The following is a 13,421-nucleotide window of genomic DNA, read 5'->3' as shown; positions in this document are numbered from 1 at the left end:
ACACAAGCCTAATAGACATTTCAACCTAATCAACAACATTTATTTTCTGAGTCTAAGCCCAATTTCCCCTTCCATTTTATTCCTGACTATCCTGGGGGATAGCTGAAATGCAATAAAATGAAATTATACTAATAACTTCACAATCACTTAATGCCTGTATTTTCAAGTCTTTGCTTGAGAAAACCTGAGAATTTTTAGCTGAAATGGCTGGGAATAGTTGGTGCTCACTGTGGAGTCAAGATTCACTCATGTAAATCAGGTGCTTTTTACTGCTGTGACTTCACTTAGGTGACACCTGAATAACCAAGAAGGAATGTTTTACGTTGGGGAGACTGAGCATGCTACGTGTGTGAAACACCTAAAAAGTGTTCTGTATCTGTCTCTCTTTGCTGCAGTTACTTACTTTTATCCTCATTGTATGGGCATATGTCATTCGTTTGTTTTGCAATAAATTATTGATGGCTAATGAATGATTCTACAGGAATTTAACTTCCTGTATCCTGACAGAAGCACTATGGTTTTATCTATTTTAATATCCTCACAGTGTTTTAATTTTTTTGCTTATTATTCATCTTGGGCTTTGTATTGTCCTTATAGCAAAAACAGTTTATCCAGGAGCACAAAAGCAAAGAAGTATTTCATAGCTTGGGCTGGTTTTATGTGAGTTTACTTGGGGAGGAGCATTTGGGGAGGAATGACTGGAAGGATGCCAGGCAGAGAAGGACCTAGGGGTGCTGGTTGACAGCCAACTGAGCATGAGCCAGCAACGTGCCCAGGAGGCCAAGGCCAACAGCATCCTGGCCTGGATCAGGAATAGTGTGGCCAACAGGAGAAGGGAAGGGATGGTGCCCCTGTACTCAGCACTGGTGAGGCTGCACCTGGAGTCATGTGTGCTGTTCTGGGCCCCCCAGTACAAGGAAAACATTGAGGTGCTGGAGAGAGTTCAAAGAATGAGCAACCAAGGTGGTGAAGGGTCTGGAGAACAAGTCCTGTGAGGAGAGGCTGAGGGAACTGGGAATGTTTAGTGTGGAGAAAAGGAGGCTGAAAGGATTCCTTGTTGCTCTCTACAGCTACCTTAAAGGAGGTTGTAGGGAGGTTGTTGTTGGCTTCTTCTCTTGAGTGAACAATGAGAGGAGGTAATGAACTGAAGTTGCACTAGGGGAGGCTTAGACAAGATCTGAGGAAAAATTTATCTACTTGAGAGAGTAGTTAGGCTTTGGAGTGGACTGCCCAAGAAAGTGGTGGAATCATCATCCCTGGAAATATTTAAAAAACATGTAGATGAGGCACTTCAGAACATGTGGGTGACACAGATATTGATACACATATTTTATTCAAGGGGATGTTGACAGTTGGACACAACTACCTCAGAGGTCTTTTCCCAGTGTGACAAACCAGTGATTCTGTGTGATTCAACAAGGCCAAGTGTAAGGTCCTGCACCTGGGTAGGGGAAACCACAAGCACAAACACAGGTTGGGTGGATAACAGATGGAGAAGAGCCCTGAGGAGAAGAACATGGGGGTTTATACCGATGAGAAGCTCAACATGAGCCAACAATGTGACTTTGTGACCCAAAAATCCAAATATATCCTGGACTGCATCAAATGACATGTGGCCAGCAGGTCAGGGGAGGTGATTCTCCCCATCTACTCTGCTCTCATGAGACCTCACCAAGAGTGCTGTGTCCAGTTCTAGAGCCTCCACCACGGGAAGCACATGGAGCTGTTGGAGTGAGTCCAGAGGAGGGACAAGAAGAGGATCAGAAGGCTGGAGAACCTCTGCTATGAAGAGAGGCTGGGAGAGCTGGGGTTGTTCAGAATGAAGAAAAGGTTCAGAGGAGACCTTATAGGGGCTCTCCAGTGCCTCAAGGGGGCCTACAGGAAAGTTGGGGAGAGCCTTTTTACAATGGCACGTAGCGATAGGATGAGGGGTGATGGTTTCAAACTGGAAGAGAGTAGATTTTTAGTAGACATTAGGAAGAAATTCTTTAGTGTGAGGGTTGTGAGACACTGGCACAGGTTTCCCAGGGAAGTAGTGGCTGCCTGTCCCTGGAAGTGTTCAAGGCCAGGTTGGATGGGGCATTTATCAACCTGGTGTAGTGGGAGGTGTCCCTGCCCATGAAGGGACATTGGAACCAGATAATCTTTAAGTTCCTTTCATATTGAAACTATTCCATGACTCTGTGGAGGCTGAGGATGTGATATAAAGCCCATTTTAATCCCCTGAGAGCTCACCAGTAGCCTTCAGTGGGTTTTGAATCAGGGGAGATTGTTCTGCAATATCTGTCAGAAGTGCAGGGTGTTTTGTGCGGGGAAAAAAAAAAAAAAAAGAAAGAAAAAAGAAAACCCAAGGAGACCAAACTTGAAAAGAGAAGACTGTCTATGAATTCAAAAAATAGCCAGAAGCCAACATATCTCAAGCCTCCTTCCCCAGCACCACCTGTGTCCCACTCTTTTGCAGTTTTATGTTAAACAAATCACAGTTCCTCTATCTCTGCCTTAGGATGAGTCTTTCTGAGATGGGAGAACCATAGTCCTGCCCACATCGGGTTTACCAGATGTTGTGTAAGAGTAAAAAGCAGCGAAATAGCTTTGTTTCTTCTCTTTTGATCAGTGCTAGTAACAATGATTTCCTTGTTATGGACTGTAGGCTCCAGCACACTGCTGTGTCAATGCATGGGAGAGCTTAAATATGACTCTTAAATGAATAAGGAGTTTGGTTCCAGCACAGCATGTTTGTTAAATATCTACTGACAAGAAAAAAAAAAAAGAAAAAAAAAGCCTATATGGCTGTAAAACATATGTTAAAAATTATGCACCATAGACCAGGTTTAAATTATTCCTTTTTAATCCTTTCAGCCTTCAAGGGCCTTTAAACATTGACTACTGAGAAACAATCCTGCCACTGAGGGAACAGCTATAAAATAAAATACTGGCCACTTAAAAATATAAAGAAAAATCCTTTACCTAGACACAGTTTCTGCATTTTAAAATATGAATAAAAGGCTGGATCCCCACTTGGCGAAAGCTGATACAGCTCCTTTGATGTCTGTGTAGCTATCCCCCATCAGCAGCTAAAAGCCCTGGCCCAGAGTCTAGAATAGACATAATTTCTCTACATAAGAAGACAAGTGAGATTTGCATGGTTAGTTCAAACTATTTCATATTCACTGAGCTGTTGAGGAAATACTGCCTGTGAAACAAATCCTGGATTCTTTCCCAAAAACATCTAAATGACACTTGCAAGGGAAACGCTGTGTTATAAAGGGGAGTGGATCCAGCCCTCTGGGTTAGACCCTGCTGTAATTACTTGCTACCTGCACACTCATTGGGTTGCATCACTGAGGTTGAGAGCATCCAAAGGAGTTAACTGAATCTAACACTGGTATATTGGAGAGAAATAGGTTCTACACTTGCTGTTTCAGAAGGATTAGGTCTTGTTCTCTGCTCTTGGCTCAGCCTCCTACAGCTCAAAGTGGCACTGGTGGAGACCTGAGACACTAGTCCATGCTCTACCTATATCCCTGTGTCAAGCCCCCCTGAGGCACACCTGAGGCAAGCACTGTCCTCTTCTGCTTTTCTGACCAAGATCAGCCACTGCAGAGCTCTTTTCCATATATCCTCCTTACAACTTGTAACCAAGGCTGCTGTGGCTGGATGGCTGCGCCAGGTCTTACCCTTTGTGTACACCAAATGGTGCAGACAAATCCTGAAAACACAGAGAAAGCTTTGTATTATCTTCTTCTCCCTTTATCCACTCATAGGATCATAAAATCACAGAATGGTTTGGGTTGGAAGGGATCTCAAAGAATATCTGGTTCTAACCCTCTGGCATGGGCAGGGACACCTCCCACTGGACCAGGTTGCTCCAAAGCCCCTTTCAGCCTGGCCTTGAACAGTTCCAGGGAGGGTATCCATAGCTTCCTTGGGCAACCTGTGCCAGTGTCAACTTGATTAATTATCACTAATTGGGACCATCCTGACTGCAGGGTGCTTTCCTTGGTACAACTGGTAAAACTTGATATATGATATGATGAGAAATCACTTGCTTTACTATAATCCTTTCTTTTCTCTGTTAAATTCATGGGCAGACCAGATATGATACAACAGGTAGCAAAATGCAGAGTGCTCAGACTTTTCCTTCTTCAGGCACTGTTACTTTTACACGATATTCTTCAGAGACCTCATTACCCTCTCATCCCCTCCATCCCCTCAGAAATGCTTGGAAGAGATCTATAAACCTCACGCAGAGCCTTTGTGCTGGTGAACAGTTCCCCAGTGATTTCTTCACCAACAGGCACACTCACCCACAGTCATCAGGAAGGAAACGAAACAGGGAAATCAATTAATTTGCCTGAAGGTATGAGAGGATCAAGTCCAGAGTGTTGCAGAAGCTGTCACAGGTGATCAACTTGGAGCTCCTCAAGGGCCCTAACCCACCTCCAGCGAAGTGGGAAGCAGCTCCTGGAGAAAGGTCAATGAAGAGATGTTTAATACAGTTTCCTCCACACAGTAAAAGAACCCTAGGTTTGTGTTGGTTTATTTCTTGTTGTTGGTTGATGGGTTTTTTGGTTTGGTTTGGTTTTTTTTGTTGGTTTATTATTTGTTTGTTTGCTTTTTGGTTTGTTGTGGTTGTTTGTTGTTTGTCTTTGTTTGGTTTGGTTTTTTTGTTTTTTTACCATCATTACTTTAGATTAAATCCTTTCCAAGACCCGTTTATGAAGCAAATAATATACTATGTTGCTCTGTAGTATCCAAGTGCACCATTTAGTGATGGGTGAGTGCCTTGAAGGTTTCCTATTGTATTTACTGCTTGTAAACGCACACTTCCTGGTACTCACACCCTATCAAAGCAATGAGACACACGATGTGACACTGGGATAAACTCACACTTGAGCCTTTACTAATAAAACTATGGAAACAAGCTCAGTGTTGGTGATTTGCAGCTCCTCCGTAGCATGCTGCAGTTTCCAGTGGAAGTGTCTTATGTGGTGTGTAATAAACCAACAACGTGGGCAGTGTCAGTAAGTAGATTAATAACCTGTAAACTCATCAGCTTCTCAGAGGGAAGCATTGGCTGACCAGCCCTCAGGGGAATGTTTTTTCAGAGCTCAAGAGTAGGTTCTCCCCTCTGACATGTGCCAGGGATGTTCAGTGTGAATGTTACACTGCCCACGGGGAGGGACAGGAGAGAAACCAGAGATCTTTGGAAGTGCTGTAACCTCCCCATTTCTTCTCTTTACCCGTCTTTACACAATGACACTAAAAAAGCCAGCATTGTGTTTATAAATAGTTTTAGCAGACACTTTATCAGTTGAATGTGTCTGGGGGATTCTTTAATGATGCTGATTTTTTCTTTTTTAATGCTGCAACATTTTATAGTCACATTAAAAATATCTGACGACAGACTGAATACATGTTGATTTATTATTATTATTATTTTTAACGATGCATAGTACGTTTTCTCCCCTGAGGAACACCAAATTCCTTTTCACTTGCCCTGCTGCCACCACCTCTAGGATCCACGCAGCCGTTTCAAATCCCGAAGTTTCAGGGTGTTGGGGGGGGCGAGCATGGATATTTCTGGGTGGTGACCCTCTAGGGACATCATGCCGGCAACAGGGATTTCATCCCATGATAAGTTTCTGGCTCTCCGGACCGGACCCACCCCCCCTTGCCCCCGCCCTCCCTTGGCTCCCTCTCCGCCGCGCATCCCGCACCGGCGCGCAACCCCGCGCAGCAGCAGCGGCCCGGGGGGAGGGATGGGAGGGGAAGGAAAAGAAAGGGAGGGGGGGGGGCCGCCCCCGCACCGCCCTGCCCGGCTCCGAGGAGGAGCAGGCGGGGGCCCCCGGCGCCGTCCACGTGGCTGGGGGCGAGCTATATGAGCGGGCAGGAAGCCCTGCCGGGGAGGGAAGGGGAGGGACGGGGCGCCTGGAGAGGCTCCGCGGGCAGCACAGGCAGACAGCGAGGCAGCGACAGCAGTGACCGCCCGCCCGCCCACCCACCCACCCATCCACCCTTCCCCGACCATGGGGCTCGGCGCCCCCCTCACCTCGCCGTAAGTACCGCGGGACTCCCCCACCCTTCTCCCCCCTCCGCCGCTCTCCTCTTCCTTCTTTCCCGCTTACCTGCAAATCCTCCCGCTTCCCTCCGCTGCAAAAGGCGCGGCGGGAGCCTCCCCCTCCCTTCCATCTCCTCATTCGCCTGTTAACTTCTTCATTTTATTAATTTATTTATTTTTAAAATACTATTGTTATTATTATTATTATTAATTTAAAAACAAGGGGTGGCCCCGCAGCTTGCAGCATCCTCCGGCGGGTGCACTCCTTTAGGGGGGTAGCTTCGCCCCATGCAGCCGGGATTTCCCCGGTGGGGAGGGGGTAGAGGGAGAGAGAGAGAGAGAGAGGCTGCGGGTGCCGTGGTGGGCTCCGGAGCAAGGCGGGATGCCGGTGGAGCACCGGGCACCCCAGGAGTGTGTGAGTGTGTGTGTGTGAGTGTGTGTGTGTGTGTGTGTGTGTGTGTGTGTGTGTTTATCTGTGTGCACAGGCGAAGGACACCCCAATCCCCCGGACCGAGGGACACCCCAATCCCCCGGACCACGGAGAAGCGATGTAGCTCGATGCCCCGCCGCTCTGCTACAGGGTGGGACCAGCCTGGCGGAGCTCTCCACCTTGATTTTTTTGTATTGTACTTTTTTTTTCTTTTTCTTTTTTTTTTTTTTTTTTTTTTTTTTTTTTCTTTTGGTAGGCTGTGTGGTGCGAGAGGAAAGCCAGTATCGCTCCTGTCGAGGGGAAAAAAAACAGAGTAGCTATCTTAGGTACTCGCACATCTCTGTTTGCAGAATTAATTTCTAGTGATTTCCAGTGGAGTATAAATCACTAATCTTCGAGGTCAGCAGTTTTCTTTTAAGGTGTGTTTTCATTACATTTGATATAGCTATCTCTATAGCAAACATACATCCCAGGTCCTCACAATCGCTGTGATTGTCTTGGCATAAATGAAAACAAACGGGTAAAAAATGCCCTGATGCATATTTACTTGTTTGAGACACACAAGATTTTTCAACTCTTTGTAACGGTTGGACTTGGATGTATTCAATACTCTGAAGTAACTCATTGTGTATATAGTTGTAAGTCTGAATTATGTATATGCCTGTTGGGCACAAATGTTAAAGGCAAAACCTCCCTAATTATGGATCTTTCCGAGAGATTGGAAGGGTGACAAAGCCCTTGTAATCTTTTGGGTCAGTTTTCATAAGCTCCAAAAGCTCTGTTTGAAAAGGAAATTAAATTTCAGTGTGGAAAAGAGACAGGAAATTCAAGGACATAAAAAAGAAAGTTCCTATTTTACTTAGATCCTGTCCTCCGGAGTTCATTTATATTGGTGCACTTCACTGACACAAGTTAAAATGAAGAGTCACCTTTAACAGGACTCTTCCTGCCTCTCGGCTGTTCAGAAGATATTCAATTAGCAGCACACTCCTCCTGTGTATGCTATTTACACGGCTTTAGCTGGAGGGGTGGCTCTGTGAAGCATCTTCTTTGAAATATTTGAATCACTGCATCCACAACGTCCTGGGCGATCCCTGCCAAGCGGGGCTTTCGGCAGATGCTGCGTTCACCCCTCAATTTTCACAGTTTGATTCAAAGCTGACAGTGCTCTGCCCACTGCTAGCAATGCCTTGGCAGAGCTGTTCTCATGTTAGAAGAAGTTTGGGTTGGCCCCAGGTATTCTTTCTGCCTTTTGGCAATGGCACGATGGTTATCTGCAGGGCATGGTTGTGCTTGAATTCCTTGCTGGGCTCCTCTAGGAACCTGACAGTTTTTAATCTGAACACGTGTTCAGGTGGGGGCCAGGGGTAGAGGAGGAAATGGTTGGGAGGGACTAAAGGTGAATTTGTTTATTAGTTAAAGAGACTTATTTTCTTGATTATCTTGGGAACAACCCCAGCATAGGTCTATGATGATCCTGGTGCCCGGCTTTTCTGCTAGTTTCTGACTTTGTTTACTTTATTTTGGTGCTGCTGAAGGGTAGTAACATTTCAGTGGTAGCAGATTTAATGTGCATCAACAAAGATGAAGTCCTGCTCTGCAGTCCTTCCAAACCAGCTTTAAAACTACTAGTAGATTTTTAAAGTACACCTCTGTTTTCATATGCATTTATTTTACCTTTCTACTAGCAGTGTGTAAGAGCATGCAACTGGAGTAGCAAAGTCTCTGGAAGAGCAAAAGAGAAAAATCCAATTCCTTATTCTCTTGGCTTGCTCACTTGATACACGGTCTGACTGTGCTGTGGAGACAGCACCTTGTATTTGAATTTTCACACAGCCCATCCAGAAAGGAACTTGCAGCCCTGTTTGCAGTTTTACTTCTAAACTTGATGGTATTAATAGTAATATCTCCACTGAGAAAGGTAACTGGTCAAACTAAATATAATTTTATACAAGATTTTTTATCTGCTTATCAATTTGCTTTTTTGTTTATGTAAAACAGGGAGTAATTTGAGGGGAAATTAGGGTCCTGCAGATGGCAGTTCCATCTTCTAGGTTATAACAGCATCTTTTATGCCAAGTGCATGGCAAATGCTGCTGTTAAATGATAGCAGCAATACGTTTTTATTAGGACTTCTAAAAGAAGTATTTTCAAAAGTGGTGAAGCAGAAATGTGCTTTAAAATGCAAAGGAATAAGAGCAAACCCAGCTCTATAGTAAATATAAAGTACTGTTAATCCCACCACCTGGTGGAGCTTTTCATGGCACCAGCTGAGGAAACTGAATAAGAATGCATTTTTTGTCTTGTTTTGACACTGTCAGATGCTACATGTAGAGTTTCTGAAACTTTTTTTTTCCATATCAGATTCAATTAATTTACTGTGTCTTCTGTACATTCTGTGCTTTGCAGACAGCAACACAGGGCTATTGGTGTTTCATCTGAAACAGCACTTCTGTAGATAGATGAATCAAAGTAGGAGATAAATGTCTTCCTGCCTGTCCTTGTCTTTCCCTTGCAGCATCCAGGAGCTATGTGTTTTCAACTAAGAGCACCTCTTAAGTGGAAGAGTTATTTTTAATAGCCAGCTCCTTTTCCAGAATACACGGAAACATTTCAGTACAAGCTGGTAGCTTTGTACTAATAATTTTCATATAAATATTGCTATAAAATACTTGCTGCACAGCCTGCATATAATCAAGCAAGGAGAAACGAAGCAGCCACATTTTTGACTCATCTAAGATTGTTGATAAAAGTTTAAAATGTGGGCATAAATTCCACTGAGTAAAGCAAAGTGCCTGTCTCTGAAGTGTTTAGTCCTGCTTAACTGCATCAAAGCCTGTCTGTCACATTTATCTTATAAATGAAAATCTAAGTCAGAGGTATGCAAGTTAAAAATAACTTTATGACCATCTTTCAGCTCACACCTCAGAGTGGAATTGCTTACAACACTGAGAAACTTCCTTGTCCAATACAGATGTTTCCTGAGAACTATGACTAATGCAAGAGAGGCAAACTTGCAGACAAATTGCTGTTGTAAATGTCTGTACTGCTCCTACTGCTATAGTGCCTCTGTCAATAGACAACAGACTAATGGAGGATTCTGCTAGCCTAGGAAGGTCCTGTCCCCTGTCTGCCTCTCTAGTCCTGTCAGGCTTGGTCCCATGGGTGAATGTTTGTAGATTGATTCAAATCATCACCTAGCAGGTATTTCTAGCAGGTATCTGCTCTAGGGAGCTGTAAATTGTGTACCAGGCTTCAGGGATCTTTGTTTCTTAATTTTAGTCACTTAGTCACAACCGACTTCATAGAATGGGTTGGAAGGAACCATAGAGGTCATGTAGCTCCACCCGCCCCTGTCTGGACAGGGACACCTCCCACTAGACCATATTGCTCAAAGCCTCCTCCAGCCTGGCCTTGAATACTTCCAGGGTGGGGGCAGCCACAACTTCTTTGGACAACCTGTGCCAGCGTCTCACCACCCTCATAGTAAAGAATTTTTTCCTAAGACCTAATAAAAATCTACCCTCTTCCAGCCTGAAAACGTTCCCCCTGATCCTATTGCTACGTGCCCTTGCAAAAAGTCTCTCTCTAGCTTTCTGTAGGCTTTCTTCAGGCATTTAACTGCTCTGAGCTATCTGCTCTGGCTTTCTGGGTCTGACTCTTTGTGTCATCTTGTGTCAAGATGACTTGTAGCTAGTGGCACCTGAAACCTGTATCTGGCAACTGAATTAGGCCTGCAGGAGCTAGATATGCTTTCTGGGCACTAGAAGCACAATGTTATCAACATAAGTAGCCTCTGTTTGGGAAGTAAGTTTGTTAGGCAGCAGTTGTCTCCTACTTCATCTCACCCCTCTTGTTCTGATAAGGACTCTGGGCCATTAACAGCAACCACAGAGAAACTGTCATCACAAGTGTGCTCATCATTTCCACTCTTATCCCAATCTCCTCTTTCCATGGGTGCTGAGTGTCCCATGCTTGTAAATAGCAAACTCAGGTCACTTGATTGAAAAATGTTCTAGAAGTCTTTGAAAAGTCACACACAACACCCACTGCCATGAAATAGCCATGAAAGGTGGAAAATGGCAGGTTTTAGGGGACAGGGAGCTGTTTTTAAAAGAAAGTCAATAGCATTGGTGGAAGCTTACCCTGTACTGTGAGTTAAGAACAGAGGTATTGTCATTTGTAAAGACTGTAGTAATTGTTAAAATGCAATTCTAGTGGGAAAGGAGGGTGGAAAGCATTTAATTCCTGGCTCTGCTGTGCTTTGAAGTGTTCTTGATTAAGTCCATCGCCTGGACTGACATGCATGTCCCTCCTTGGGAAGAAGGCTTGTGCCCTGTGTATGAAATAATCCACCCCTTCTGTGCCCAAAGGTTGCTATTTCCATGGGCAGACAAATCTTTAAATCTCATAAACTGACAGTTATTTCTGTTGGCCAACTGCTGAGTATCAGGGAGTGTAAAAGAGGCACAATATAAATGGTTGGACCGTGTGTTGACAGATGTTTGAAGTGTACTGAGGACACCATCTCAGTAGAGCCTTTGTTTTTTGTAGTGGCTTTTCCATTGCTTTGAAGGTCCTTTCTCTGAGCAGTAGTTTTCATTGAAAGCTCATCCCTCTGTGGCTTTTCACCTCTAAGGGTTTCAGGGGAGGAGAAACTTGCTGTGGTTGGAGCCACAGGATCCAAACATGACCTTCCCCATGTGATTGAGGCCTCACACAAGACTGCTGCTGGCGTGGACGTGACCATGCATGCTCTGGGTATCCATGAAGTCCCCTTAGCTGGATCAGTCCTTATCCATCCCTCTGGGGGATTGTTCTGCAGAGAAAAAACCATCACAATGAAGCTGAGGTATTAAATTGGATGCAATTTTAAAATATTTCTGGACTAGATAGTTGCTACTGACATTTTCCCAGAATTGATAGGTTTTTAATGTTTGTTTGTTTGTTTTTTAAATGTTTCATGCACCAACACAAAGCAGTTTTTTCCTTTTAAAGGACACCACATTATCTCTGGAGTCTGGATTCTCAGTCAATGACTTAATCTTACATATCTGAAATGCTGTGTGTGCTGACACATCATAGTGCTGTACCAGCTTGGCAAAGAAATCTATCAAATCCACCAGCTCAGTTAATATGACCCTTCCAGAAAAGCATAAGGCATCACATCCATATTTTTTTTTATTTTTTTTTTTAGGTAGAGATCTAGTTCCCTATGTCCAGCTCAAATTCAATGCATGCTACATGTGGCCAGATTTGGATTTTATTTTATTTTTCAGGTATCTGCTTACATCCTGTCATGCGAAGCTATATATCAAATTGAAAGATGTTACCTGAATATTTGGGTTATAACTATCTGATTCCCATAGAAAGCCCGTCTTTGGGATTAGTGTTGAAGCAGAAACCTGTGTTACTGCATCCTGAGACTCCTGCAAAGCCACGTAAAGAATGGGACAGGGCCACCTGCAACTTGAATGGGAGCTGACCTTAGAGTGTGTGGCTTTTATGCCACTCTACAATGTGTCTGAAGCTGTCAGGGTGTGATAAGGACATCCATGCTTAGATCTTAAATTCCTTTAATCTGATGGGATAAGGTAATATCTTTTAGATGACCTACCCCTGGCAGGTACACAGGCTGGAGCTTGCCTTGGTGCAAGTTTTTAGCTGCCAGCATTGTTGTTCCATGCATGCAAGGCTTTCTCTTACTATATCTTGCCTTATCTATATCTATAGAATGGTTTGGTTGGAAGGGACCTTAAGGATCATCCAGCCCAACCTCCCTACCATAGGCAGGGAGACCCCCCACTACCTGATGTTGCTCCAAGCCCCATCCAGCCTGGCACAAGACATCCACAGCTGCTTTGGGTAACCTGTGCCAAAGGTCACCACCCCCAAGGGAAAGAGTTTCTTCCTGATACCTCTCTAAATCTACCTACCCTTTTTCATCTTAAAATCCTATCACACCTGTTTGTGCAGATGATATGATTTACAATTTTTGGTAACAAAAGTGAGAAAAATATTGATTTACACTCAACTGAAGCAAAGCTTAATAAAATAAAAACAGCTCAAGATGATTATGGTTATGACCAAATGAAGAATTCTTGATTTTTGGCTTAATCCTAATTCCAGGTCCATTTCAAACTCTCAGGTAGTCAGAATTACGTGTTTTTAAAGAACCAAGAAGAAAGTTTGCCTTCAGAAATAGCAGAATGATTCCTCTGAGTTTGTTATGACCAGCATCAACACAACCTATGTTGGCTGAGGGCAATACTGAATTCATACCTGAATTTAAGTTTTTGTCTCTTTTGTCTTTGAAACTGTTTTTTATTGAAGTTGCTATTCTTTAGAGAGTTCACCCAGCTTTTCTCTCCTGGGGCAAAACTTTGCATTTCATGTACAGAAAGGATCTGCTCTGCTTCTTAGTCTAATGTTTATTAGAAGAATTAGAAATGTTACTTCTTGCCATCCCTCCTCTCCTTCCCCTTCCCACATCCTCTGCTTTCCCTCTACAAATGAAATTTGTTCTTGTTGGGAAGTGCTGACTGTATGATCAGGTCTCCTGTGGCTTCACTTTCCATCTCACCAACAGACCAGTTCCTCTTCCCAAACAGTTGGCTTAATTCTAACCTAAAAACTCACCCTGAAAAGTAAAAATGAACCTTTACTTGTTCTATATCCCATTAACAAGTTCAGCATCAAACTTCAAATGCCAGTGCTGAGGGCTACTTCATATCTCCAGGTGATCAAACAGTATCACCAGTGGAAGCACTAAGCAGGTGGATATTAAATTCCCAGACAGGACATGAAGACACATAATTCAGCAGCTGAGAATGCCATAATCTTTTCGGTGAGGTTATGCAAGTAATGGTGAAGTTATCTCTCATGCTCTGGAGATTATGCTGAATGGCAATGTGGATAGGCAAGGAAAAA

At 43.8% G+C, this 13,421-nt stretch overlaps 1 protein-coding gene across 3 annotated transcripts in view; it reads left to right on the top strand.

Moving 5' to 3' along the window:
* The first annotated feature begins 5,910 nt into the window (after positions 1-5,910).
* Positions 5,911-13,421, top strand: part of ST3GAL1 (ST3 beta-galactoside alpha-2,3-sialyltransferase 1) — a 76,101-nt gene continuing 68,590 nt past the window's right edge. For 2 of the 3 annotated variants that reach the window (XM_030446063.1, XM_030446062.1), the window contains exon 1: positions 5,977-6,058. The gene's annotated coding sequence lies outside the window, so the exon portion shown is untranslated. Of the gene's footprint in view, positions 6,059-13,421 lie in introns of all 3 variants that reach the window. The other variant, XM_030446061.1, reaches the window with a different exon arrangement.

This window comes from Calypte anna, chromosome 2, assembly GCF_003957555.1.
Source record: "Calypte anna isolate BGI_N300 chromosome 2, bCalAnn1_v1.p, whole genome shotgun sequence".
NCBI lineage: Eukaryota > Metazoa > Chordata > Aves > Apodiformes > Trochilidae > Calypte > Calypte anna.
The sequence above is the reverse complement of the archived record's forward strand: the minus strand, read 5'-3'. Positions and strand labels throughout refer to the sequence as shown.